Source organism: Cynocephalus volans, chromosome 8, assembly GCF_027409185.1.
Source record: "Cynocephalus volans isolate mCynVol1 chromosome 8, mCynVol1.pri, whole genome shotgun sequence".
NCBI lineage: Eukaryota > Metazoa > Chordata > Mammalia > Dermoptera > Cynocephalidae > Cynocephalus > Cynocephalus volans.
In genome coordinates, this window is record NC_084467.1 from 148079623 (window position 1) to 148093574 (window position 13952).

Consider the following 13952-nt stretch of genomic DNA (forward strand, 5'->3'; position numbering starts at 1 on the left):
GTTAAAGAATAAAGTAATTTCTCTATGATGCTATGATGATTACGTCACTAGGCAATAGGAATTTTTCAGCTCCATTTTAATCTTATGGGACCACTGTTATACATGTGGTCCATGACTGACCAAACTGTTGCTATGCAGCACATGATGTGCGGGTATGTTGGGGGTAGTTCTCCCATGCATTCCTAATGTTTCCTTCTGTTTAGAGGAAGCTGATTAATAAATGAGTGACTCTTCTGCTGGGTATATTTGGGGGACATAAATTTGGGATATTCTCAGTTCAGCTCTTCCCTCTTTCCCTGGGAATTATGTTGCTAGCAGCAAGTATGTATTCTACGTTGCCCCTTCATGTGAGGGGCAGGCTCCATTTTGTGAAGTAATCTGGAATTCTGAGACACTTTGACATTGAATATGCATTATGGTGTCATAGCTTTAGAAAAACTATTAGCCATGTTTTCTGGTGTCAGAGTTATCAATAATAAAATTGATATTTGTGTGGTACATCTGAGTGTTTTTTAATTTTGTTTTTGTTTTGGTATTACCCACAAATGGTTTAGGATTGAAAGGAAAACAGGAATACTTTATACTGGAACTTCAAAATATTCATTGGTTCTTTCAAATTTTACCTTAAAAAGGAAGAAACATCAAGGGATTAAATCAGCACTTTAGAAGATAAACATTAAGCATTCTTTTAGCTATCTATTTGAATAATGATAAGGCTATGTGGAATAAATTAGATTCCTTTAATTAAATGTATTAGCACCAAAACTGTTGATTACCATCTATAAAAAACCTGGCCTTTTAATCAGATCTTAGTTTAAACTGCAATTATCTTCAAATATCATTAGTTATTTTTCTGGATTTTTGATAATTCAAATATGTTATAATTATTTTTCCAGATAAAGGTATTTCTATGTTATAGTTGTGCTTTTCTGAAGTTACAACCTGATGGAGATTTGACAAAGAAAGAAAAGTGGCAGTGGTAAAAATGCAGGACAAATATTTCAGCTTGTCAGGTTTACATCTGGCTGATATTACAATGACAAAGATCTGTTAAGGCAAATGCCTTCCTGACAAGCTATTTAATTAGAGTTACAATCATCTTCCCAGAAATGATCCTTAAAATAAATTGTCTGCCGTAAGTGGATGAAAATAAATAGTTTGTCTCTCCCCAAATCTCTTGAAATAAAAGAGCCAAAGACAAAGAGTTTTATAAATACCACAATTTCCAAAATGGAAATGTGGAAGAAGCAGTTAACATTAGATAACTGTAAGGTCCCCCGCCCCCTTTCCCACTTTTTTCAAAAGATTTATATAGATGACAAAGAGGTTGTTTCTGTCACAATCTGTCATTAAGCAGGTGCTGTATTCACAATGCCTCTACTTCACATAAAAATAAAAGTGCCTAGTTTTTAAAAATTAAATGTAAGGTAGTACAATGTGAGTCCATGTAAGAAACCCTAAGTGGTTTCAAATATTAATTCTATTTACTATCATGGTAGCCTTGGAAAACTCTAATCTTTTTCAGGCCATTTTCTCATTTTTATTTATTTATTTTTTATTTTTTATTTTTTATTTATTTATTTATTTTTTTTAATTTTATTTTGTCGATAGACATTGTAGCTGATTATTGCAAATAGATGATGGATAGATGGATAGAAAAACAGATACAATAGATACATAGATAGATACATAGATACATAGATAGATACATAGATGGAGAACAGACATATTTTCCATGCAAAACAATTTAAAATTATATAGATCCTCTACCCTCAATGAGGTAGAGCACAGATCCCCACTCCTAAAACGTGGGTAGTGCTTAGTGACTTCCTTCCAATGATTACAGTATGGAAAGGGGGTAAGTGAGTAATTTTGTGTTGGAAAAATCTGACAAATACTACTTCAGCCAATATTAACAAGGTTAACATCCAGAATGATATTCATATTGATAACATGTAGCCTTGATATAATGTGGAAAAGATACCGTACATCAAAAATTAATTAAATAAACAAACAAACAAACAAATAAATAAATTTAAGATATCTGGGATATTTGCGGGGAATTAGTGACAGAACTATATATGTAAAAGGGTTTTTGATTTTCTTATGTTAGAATAGTCTAATTCTCATGTGTGCTGGTTACATGGATAAGATATAGTAATGTTTTGAAAATGCATCAGCTCTACACTTATAATTTTGATAATTTGATTTATGTATATTATATTATGACAACACTTAAAAATGTCATTTTAGTCTTAAATGTTTTCTTATTTATCCTAGATTTTAAATATTTGAAGATTAAAATAACATTAAAGATGTAATTGTATGCACTACCATCTACTGCAAAAGCACAAGTTTTCCTGCTGCAAACACAAATTCTGCATCCTTATAATTGGTGATCTGTAATAGTTTATGTTGAAGGAATTAGTGATTTTGTTACTGAGCATAAAAATGGTTTTATATATTTATTAAATGCTTCTATACATCAGATTATTATAATTCATTACTTCTAAATAGGAAGTCATAACTGAATTTTGAATTTCATAATTTCTCATTTATGTTTTTTAACTTTGTATCTCTCTATTTCTTAGCAACATTGCCTGGAATATATTTAAAGAGTAGTTTGCACAAGTCATATTGAACTGTACACTTAAAAATGGATACCAAATTACCATTAATGTTATATGCAGGAAAAAAACAGATATTTTTACGATTACTCTTGAATCCCAGAATCTAAAAGTAAATAGATAAAAATTGATATTCAGGGTAATTACTCAACTTTTACATAGTGTCTTTGATGATTTTTATGGCTCTTTTGACTCAAATGAGAACAAGCATGTATAAGTGCTTTATGTAACTGAGAGATATTATTCTACGTTATTTATACATATTATTTCATCTCATTATCTTACCAACTCTATGAGAATATGGACAATTATTACCTCCAATTGACAGATGGGGCAATTGAAATAAGGAGAGAGTTTTACAGAGCCAGTATGCAATGGAGGCTTAATTTACACCTCAGCAATCTGGGTGAAGAATAAAGGTAGCCTTGCAGAGAGGCCTTATATTCGTATATGTTAAGAATCAAGTTCTCTCATAACTATACAGTCATAGGTGACATTTGGCAACCTGTGTCTATTCATGTGTTGTAATACTAATAGAATTTCTATGTTTCTTCATATTCTTTACATTTCTTCAGATTCTTGCAATTGCATGCCCCAAATTGCTTAAACAATGTAAGGTTAACTTTAAACAAATACAGAAATAAAAACCCCTTTGATTCATTAACTGAAAAGTATCTTTTTACAGTAGCAATAAATCATTTAACCTTTAGAAACTTGTAAGCATCAATCCTCAAATTTTAATATGAATAGTTATTTTTACATCTTTTAAATTGTGCATAGTGATTCACTAGATCTGGGGTAAAACCTGAAATTCTGCATTTATAAGAAACTTCCAGGTGATGCCAGTGTTGCTGTTTGGTGGACCACAGTTTGGATATGATGGTTATAAAATTAAGGGCTTAAACTCTCTTTAATAAAGTATTTTTCAGTACCTCTTCAGAAGATAAGCAAAATGAAATCTTTTACATTTTAAAATTATAAATTGATCACATTAAAGTTAATGATTTCAAAATTAATTTATTTTCCAAAATATTTAGATGTTTTAAAAACTTTAAAAAATATAATTTTTTCAAATATTTTAGAAAACATTTTAGAAAAACAAAAACTAGTGAATTTACATGTGTTACACATTAAGCAATATTTTTGTAAACATACATGGATTATTTTGCAAATGTGATTCTGCTTACTCTTATAAACAAATTGCAATGAACATTTTTATTTTCTTTGATTAATTTTTCTTTTAGCCTTTAATTCTTTCTATTTCAAAGGATCAGAGTATGTCAGTATCTCCAACTAATTTTATCATTACAAATAATAGACCTGACCACATTGTTTAAAAGAAGTCAACTAAAGCAAAACAAACAAGTTTTTTGACATGCTGTTTTTAAATGTTCATAATACTAAAGAATTCAGTGAGCCCCCAAAGCTTTTTTATAATCTTATATTTGCTACTTAACAAAGTTTAGCCAGTACTCAACATTAAGGCTAGTCTTTATAAATATTCTTTACATCATGGATTCATTTTAGATATTTATTTACTTATTTCTTATATCAAATCTATAAATTTAGGATTAGTATTCATAATAATCCTCTCTAAATGTTCCATCTGAAACTAATCTTCCTCATCTTTCATGGTTCCCTAATTTTATCCTTGGTCCTCTAACTTTTCCACATGTCTAGACTGTTGAGTTTTGTGTTTTGTGTCTAATCTTGACCTTTGCTTAAAGTCATAATCCTAAAGCTATAAGCTCCCTATATGTCTCTATTTACACCTTATTATAGGAGTATAATGTTTTCTTACCCCTGGATGCTATTGATATATTAACTTATAAATACTCTTAAAGAAAAGGAGGGTTTTTTTTCTAATTGGCTTATAAAGATAAGTGCTTATACAAGTTGAATATTCTCCAAATTTCAAGAAAATAAAAATAATTGGAACTTTTGATAATTTAAAATCTCTGTATCTCTCTCTCTCTCTCTCTCACTCTTTCTGTCTGTCTGTAGAACAGTGTGCCATCAATGAATATTGAGAGAGCTTTATTTCTTACTTGGCAATCTGAATGTCTTTTCTAGATTTTTTTCTTTTCCCAACCTGATTGTTCTGATTAGAACATCTACTAAAATTTTGAATAGAAGTTGTGAGAGAGGACATCCATATCTTGTCCTTAACCTAGGGAGAAAACATCCAGTTTTCCACAATTAAGTATATTTTTGTGCGTTTTTCATAGCTCTTTATCAGGTTGAGGAAGCTCCGTTCTATCCCGAGTATTGAGTATTCTTATCATGGAGGAATGTTAGACTTTTTAAAAAAATACTTTTTCTTCATCTAATGAGATGATTATGTAGTTTTTATAGTTTTGTTTTTTTATTCTGTTGATATGGTTTATTATATTGATTTTTATGTTAAATAAACCTTGAATTTATTGTATAAATCCTTCTTGGTCATCGTTTACAATCCTTTTTATATGCTGCTAGATTAAGTTTGCTAATAGTTTGGTAAGAAATTTTGTGTCCAATTAATAGGCAATATTGGTCTGTAGCTTGCTTCTCTGGTGATGTTATGTCTGGTTTTGGTATTCAGGTAATACTAGTATCATAGAAAGAGTTGGAAAGACTTCTCTCTCGTCTTTTTTTCTGAAGTTTGTGAAGAATTGGTGCTAATTTTTCTTTAAATATTTGTAATAATTTACTAATGAAGCAATCTGTCTGCAGGTGTTTTTTTTTTTTTTTTTGATAACTAATTCAATATATTCATATCTTGGTCAAAAATCCAAAAGACACAATTCCATACCTTATAATCCCAAATGTTGAAATCTGGAAAGATCAAAATCACCAAAGTCTAAAATCCCTAAAATCACAATCTTGAAAGATCAAAATCTCAAAAATATAATTCAAGAGAAAAAATATTTAAAAGACATTTATTTACATTTTTAAAGGGGGATTTATTTGAGAAACATATAAAAACATGACAGGACATTTCAAAGTCCACTTTACACAACAAAACAGGCAATAATAACATACATATTTTTGCAAGCATAAATATTTGCATATGCTAACAACAGTCACAGGTGAGCCATATTTATAAAGAAATAGGTCAAAAAAGCAAAATGTATAAATGCATATCCTTATACTTGGTAATTGTGTGCACCTAGCTTTATAACTGCAGTCATCTGAGACAGCCAAAAATTGCAATAGGTCCCCCTAAAGCCAATATCTAGAGAAATTTTACCTTTCACAAATGCAAAAGGTACAAAAAGGACATCTCTTTATTTACTATTGAGAAAGTTTCAACTTTTTAATGTGCACACACAATGCATATAAACACAGTAAATGTTGTGATAATGCACTTTCCTGGAGTCAATTTCCAAAAGATATGTAAAACAAATCAGAACTTTCAAAGTTTTTACACAATTTATACCTACAGAATTGGAAATAATGCAAAGATGAAATACATAAAAGCGTCTTTCAAAATCCATAAAAAAATGTAAAAAATGCATAAAAGCTTCTTTCAAATATGTAGATGAACTAAAGACATTTCTTGAATTTTATAATTAGAAATTTTACTGATACATTGATTAGTAAGAATCATGTTTAGTTGCTCTTTTACATTCTTGGTTAATATTTAATTTTAGTATTATTTCATTTATGCTACCATAAAAAAAGTAAAATGGGTTTGTGTTATTATAGACGCATACAAAATAAGCTTTGCTAATCTATCAAAATGCTCACTTATGACAGTTTTTTTTTTTTTTTAAATTTTATTTTGTCGATATACATTGTAGCTGATTAATGCTCCCCATCACCAAAACCTCCCTCCCTTCTCCCTCCCCGCCTCCCCCCCAACAATGTCCTTTCTGTTTGTTTGTTGTATCAACTTCAAATAATTGTGGTTGTTATATCTTCTTCCCCCCCCCCCGGTTTGTGTGTGTGTGTATGTGTGTGTGTGAATTTATATATTAATTTTTAGCTCCCTCCAATAAGTGAGAACATGTGGTATTTCTCTTTCTGTGCCTGACTTGTTTCACTTAATATAATTCTCTCAAGGTCCATCCATGTTGTTGCAAATGGCAGTATTTCATTCGTTTTTATAGCTGAGTAGTATTCCATTGTGTAGATGTACCACATTTTCCGTATCCACTCATCTGATGATGGGCATTTGGGCTGGTTCCAACTCTTGGCTATTGTAAAGAGTGCTGCGATGAACATTGGGGAACAGGTATACCTTCGACTTGATGATTTCCATTCCTCTGGGTATATTCCCAACAGTGGGATGGCTGGGTCGTATGGTAGATCTATTTGCAATTGTTTAAGGAACCTCCATACCATTTTCCATAGAGGCTGCACCATTTTGCAGTCCCACCAACAATGTATGAGAGTTCCTTTTTCTCCGCAGCCTCGCCAGCATTTATCGTTCATAGTCTTTTGGATTTTAGCCATCCTAACTGGGGTTAGATGGTATCTCAATGTGGTTTTGATTTGCATTTCCCGGATGCTGAGTGATGTTGAGCATTTTTTCATATGTCTGTTGGCCATTTGGATATCTTCCTTAGAGAAATGCCTACTTAGCTCTTTTGCCCATTTTTTAATTGGGTTGCTTGTTTTCTTCTTGTAAAGTTGTTTGAGTTCCTTATATATTCTGGATATTAATCCTTTGTCAGATGTATATTTTGCAAATATTTTCTCCCACTCTGTTGGTTGTCTTTTAACTCTTTTAATTGTTTCTTTTGCTGTGCAGAAGCTTTTTAGTTTGATATAATCCCATTTGTTTATTTTTCCTTTGGTTGCCCGTGCTTTTGGGGTCGTATTCATGAAGTCTGTGCCCAGTCCTATTTCCTGAAGTGTTTCCCCTATGTTTTCTTTAAGAAGTTTTATTGTCTCAGGGTGTATATTTAAATCCTTAATCCATTTTGAGGTGATTTTAGTATACGGTGAGAGGTATGGATCTAGTTTCATTCTCCTGCATATCGATATCCAGTTATCCCAGCACCACTTGCTGAAGAGGCAATCCCTTCCCCAGTGAATAGGCTTGGTGCCTTTGTCAAAGATCAGATGGCAGTAAGTGTGTGGGTTGATTTCTGGATTCTCTATTCTATTCCATTGGTCAGTGTGTCTGTTTTTATGCCAGTACCATACTGTTTTGGTTATTATAGTTTTGTAGTATAGCTTAAAGTCAGGTAGTGTTATGCCTCCAGCTTTATTTTTTTTGCTGAGCATTGCTTTGGCTATGCGTGGTCTTTTATTGTTCCATATAAATGTCTGAATAGTTTTTTCCATTTCTGAGAAAAATGTCTTTGGAATTTTGATGGGGATTGCATTGAATTTGTATATCACTTTGGGTAGTATGGACATTTTCACTATGTTGAATCTTCCAATCCAAGAGCATGGAATATCTTTCCATCTTCTTGTATCCTCTCTAATTTCTCTCAGCAGTGGTTTGTAGTTCTCATTATAGAGATTTTTAACCTCCTTGGTTAACTCAATTCCTAAGTATTTTATTTTTTTGGTGGCTATTGTAAATGGGCAGGCTTTCTTGATTTCTCCTTCTGCATGTTCACTATTGGAGAAAAGAAATGCTACTGATTTTTGTGTGTTGATTTTGTATCCTGCTACTGTGCTGAAATCAACCACAGCAACATCCTAGTTAGTCATTAGTCTCAAACCTGTGGACTGTGAAACCCCCTGCCACAATGAATAAACACCAAAAAAAAGACACCAGAAATACAAAAAATCAAGAAAGTACACCACCAAAAGTTAATAAATTTCATACTCTAGATCCTATAGAACAAGAAGCCCTTGAAATAACTGACAAGGAATTTCGAGTGATAATTCTAAGGAAACTGAATGAGATACAAGAAAACTCAGCTAGACATCATGATGAAATGAGGAAAAGTATACAGGATCTGAAAGAGGAAATATACAAGGAAATCAATGTCCTGAAAAAAAATGTAGCAGAACTTGCTGAACTGAAGAAGTTATTCAGCGAAATAAAAAACACAATGGAGAGTTTAACCAGCAGGCTTGTCGAAGTTGAAGAGAGAACCTCTGAACTTGAAGATGGGCTGTTTGAAATAACACAAGCAGACAAAAAGAAAGAAGAAAGAATCAAGGTCATGGAAGAAAATCTGAGAGAGATATCAGACAAGCATAAGCGATCAAATATCCGAGTCATGGGTATTCCAGAAGGGGAGGAAAATGGAGATTCCATTGAAAACATATTCAACAAAATAGTGGCAGAAAACTTCCCAGGTATAGGAAAAATCACAGATCTTCAGATCCAGGAAGCTCAACGATCTCCAAACGTATTCAACCCAAAAAGGCCTTCTCCAAGACATGTCATAGTCAAATTGGCAAAACTCAGAGACAAAGAGAGAATCTTAAAAGCTGCAAGAGAGAAGCGTCAAATCACCTATAAGGGAGCCCCAATCAGGTTAACATCAGACTTTTCATCACAAACCCTAAAAGCTAGAAAGGAATGGGATGATATTTTCAAAATACTAAAAGACAAAGATTGCCAGCCAAGAATACTCTACCTTGCAAGACTATCCTTCCGAAATGAGGGGCAAATAGTATATTTCTCAGACAAACAAAAACTGCGGGAGTTCACTACCACAAGACCACCCTTACAAGAAATCCTCAAGGGAGTACTGGGTTTGGTTCCTGAAAAATAACTACCACTGCCATAAAAACCTAAGAAAAATCTAAACCCGCTAGTACAATAAAAATGGCATTCATGAAGAGAAAACAAGCTAACAAAAAAACTATCTACAACCTAAGGAACCAACAAACAAAGAAACCAAACAGTAAATCAGAAAGCAAGGAACAAAAGACACCTAAGACAACCAAACAACCAATAAAATGCTAGGAATAAATCAACACCTTTCAGTAACAACTCTTAATGTTAAAGGCTTAAATTCCCCAATTAAAAGACACAGACTGGCTGACTGGATCAAAAAGCAGGACCCAACTATATGCTGCCTACAAGAGACCCACCTCACCCATAAAGATTCACACAGACTAAGAGTGAAAGGATGGAAAAAGATTTACCATGCAAACAGAAAAGAAAAACGAGCTGGAGTGGCTATTCTTATATCTGACAAAATAGACTTTAAACTAAAAACCATAAAAAGAGACAATGAGGGACACTACTTAATGATAAAAGGACTGATCCATCAAGAAGACATAACAATCATAAATATGTACGCACCCAATGTTGGAGCAGCCAGATTTATAAAACAAACTCTATTAGACCTAAAGAAGGAAATAGACACTAATACCATAATAGCAGGGGACCTGAACACTCCACTGTCAATATTAGACAGATCATCTAGGCAAAGAATCAGTAGAGAAACACAAGATCTAAACAAGACTCTAGACCAATTGGAATTGGCAGATATCTACAGAACATTCCACCCAACAACCTCAGAATATTCATTCTTCTCATCAGCACATGGATCATTCTCCAGGATAGAGCACATATTAGGTCACAAATCAAGTCTCAATAAATTCAAAAAAATTGGAATTATCCCATGTATCTTCTCAGACCATAATGGATTAAAACTAGAAATTAATAACAAACAAAACTCTGGAAACTATACAAACACATGGAAATAACAGAAGTTTTTAATGCCCTCTTCCCCAGTTTTCTTGTTAGAAGAATTTAATTACTTTGGTTAAAATACCTAATTAATATAAGTGAAGACTACATTAGGAAAAAGAGTGACAAAAAAACAGTGACAAAGAAATATAACTATGTGGCATTTTTTTAAGGTTTGTTGTTTTCTGAAGGACAGTTCTCATATTTTTGTTTGGTTTTGAATTTCATTTATACTTTGTGACTTATCGAGCACTCCAAAGTGTTCATGCAGGTTATAATTATCAATATTTAAACCTTGAAATTAAGGCAATTAAAAAATATTTATTGATTTGAAATGAATGCTTTTCATGTTAATATAAACATGGTATACTATTATTTTTAGATTGGATTTTACCTCACAGACTTCCTGGGTCCTATTCTAAAGAAGGACAAAACTTGGAAATTAATACAATATGTCTTAGTTTATAATATATGAGTCTGAAAACAAGGTATGAGATTTTTTAAACTCTTGAAGAGTTTGCTGAATTCTGATGATCTCATTTCCTTATCAATAAATACTCTCACCTAAAAAAAATCAGTTTGTCATTTCTTTTTTTGTAATTTCTCTAGACACCAAAAAATTTTTGTATGAGTGTTTAATTTTGACTTTATTATGTCTTTGACTATTTAAGGGGGAAAAAAAGTTTCTCACTTGTGAAAAAGCTATTTTTAATTATATTATTATCTCTATTTACAAAAGTTTTCTTGATTAAATAAGAAACCAAGTTTTATTTGAACATCACCTATGATTCTGTCTTAATGAAATGTAAACATTTCTTCTAAAAACTTTTTAAGTTTTGATTTTGACTTTTTTTATTAAGAAAGTCCTGTATCTTGAAGCAAAAGTATGCTGTCATTATGAAAATACACAAAGAATAAAACTCACTGAAAGAGCAGGTAACACTAAAGAGAAAGAAAAAATAAATCAAACCTTATTACTACAGAAAACTACCAAACCACAAAGATAAACAATAATAAAAAAGAAAGAAAGGGTATACAAAACCAAAAAACAATTAACAAGGTGACAGAAGAAAGTCCACACCTTTCAGGAGCAAACTTGAATGTAAATAGTTTAAATTACTCCCATTAAAATACATAGACTGGATGAATGGATTAAAAAACAGGACCCAGTTATACACTGCCTACAAGAAAACTTACTTTAATTGTAAAGACAAGCAGGCTAAAAGTGAAAGGATGGAAAAAGATATTCCATGCAAACAGGTAATAAAAACAAACAGGAGCAATCATACCTCTATCAGATAAAGAAAAAAAACTTTAAGAAATATACAAAGAGACAAAGAAGGTCACTATTTAAAGATAAAGGGATCAATTGAGCAAGAGTTTATAACAATTGTAAAAATATATGCATTCATCATAAGAGCACCTGAATATATATAGCAAGTATTATAGTGCTAAAGGGAGAGATAGACCCCCATTATAATAATAGCTATAGATTTCAACACCCCACTCTCAGCACTGGACATATCAACATATCATCTAGACAGAAAATCAACAAAGAAACTTTGGACTTAAATTGCACTATAGACCAAATGGACCAAAAAAACTTTTGTAAAACATTTTATCTAATAGCTACAGAATGCACATTCTTCTCATAAGAACATAAGACATTCTCCAGGACTGACCACAATGTTAGGCCACAAAAAAGTCTCAACAAATTTTAAAATAACTGAAATTATATCAAGTATCTTTTTGGACTACAACAGAATAAAACTAAAAATCAATAACAAGAGAAAATTTGGAAAATGACATGAAATAATTGTACGTATTTATTTTATAATGAGCAATACGTGTATTTGATACATTTGTATAACATGTAATGATCAAATCTGGGTAATTAACACATCCATCACCTCAAACATTTGTTGTTTCTTTGAACTGGGAACGTTCAAAATCCTCTCTCCTAGATATTTGAAAGTATACAATAAATTATTGTTAATTGTAGTCCTCTAACACTATGAACTTATTCTTCCTGTCTATCTGTAAGTTTCTATCTGTCAGTCAACACCTCTCTATCCCTCTCTCTCCCCTACTGTTCCTAGCCTCTAGTAACCAACATTCTATTCTTTAATTATATAACCTCAACTATTTTAGCTCTCACATAAAAGTGAAATCATGCAGTATTTATCTTAATATTAAAATTTATACAAATATGCAAAGGACCTAAAACAAAACAAAACAAAACAAAAATTTTGAACAAGAAGAAAGTTGGAGAACCTACATTTCTTAATTTTACAGTTTATTATAAACCCACAGCAATCAAGAGAATGTGTTATTTGTGCAAGGATAAGCAATATAATTGAGTCCAAAAATAAATCCTGCATTTTTGATCAACTGAGTTTTGACAAAGTTGCAAGACAGTTCAAACAGGTAAACCATACAACAAGTGGTTCTGAGACAATTGGATATCCAACAGCAAATAGAAACAAGTAGTATCTTTAATTCAAACCATACACAAAATTATCTAAAAATGGATCATAAACTTAGATATAACAGCTAAACTTGAGAAAATTGTATGACTTAGGGCTAGGCAAAGGTTTCTTAAATACAATATAAAAAGCCTATTCCATCATAAAATTGGGATTCATCAAATTAAAAATGCTTTCACTTCAAGAAACACCACTATGGATAGGAAAGGACAAATTGCAGAATAGGAAAAATAATTTCCAAACACGTTTCATTAAAGAAGATATATTAGAAGATATATTCTTTATATCTATTTGATATATAAAGAAGATATATTAGGTTATTAGTAAATAACTGTATGAGTGTGAGCTGAAAGTATAATACCCACCAAACTTAGAAGATGTCTTGAGACTGAAGAATGAGGTAGGCGACATCATACAGTTTACAAGTTTATTGTTATTATCGATGGATGACTTACATACAAAAGGATCAGGCAGCTATTGATCTAGGAGCTTTGCAGCTGTTTTCTTTATCACCCCAGAGGGGAAAAGTTGAAACTTACAAGGAACTTACAGACAGAGGTGGAAGTATGGGGGAGGGAGAGGAAAGTCTGTGGAAGTGGATAATTCCCAGCTGCCTCGCAGCCACCTGTTGTTTATCCTCAGAGTTGCTGGTGTTACTCCCAGTTATCTTACACAACCATAGCATTTTATTTATTTCCTTTCCTCAGTGTAAGTAACTTTTTCATGGAAAGTTTGTAACTGTTGAAGCCAGAGCTCTGAAGGCTATGAGGATGGAGTGAATTCTGACCAACATCCCCACATAACTACATGATACCATGCAAAAATCATTGTTCATAGTGGAAATGTGAATTAAGACCACTATGAGATACCACTTTATACATAGTAAAACAAGTGTAAAGAAAAAATAAAAGTTTTAACCGTGATGTGGAAAAACAGACCCTAACACATTGCTAGTTGAGATATAGAAAGGTACAGTCACTTTGAAAAATGTTTTGACAGCCACCTAAAAAGTTTAAAAAAAAATTATGACCTAGTAATTTCACTCCTAGAATATAACCTAGAAAAATTTTTAAAAGTTTACAAAACATATGTATGTATTGTTCATAGCGCTATTATTTATAATAGACAAAACGTTGAAAGAATCAAATTTCCCATCAACTGGTAAATGAGTAAACAAGATGTGGTATACACTTGCAATGGAATACCTTTCAGAAATAAAAGAAATGAACTACTGATACATGTTAC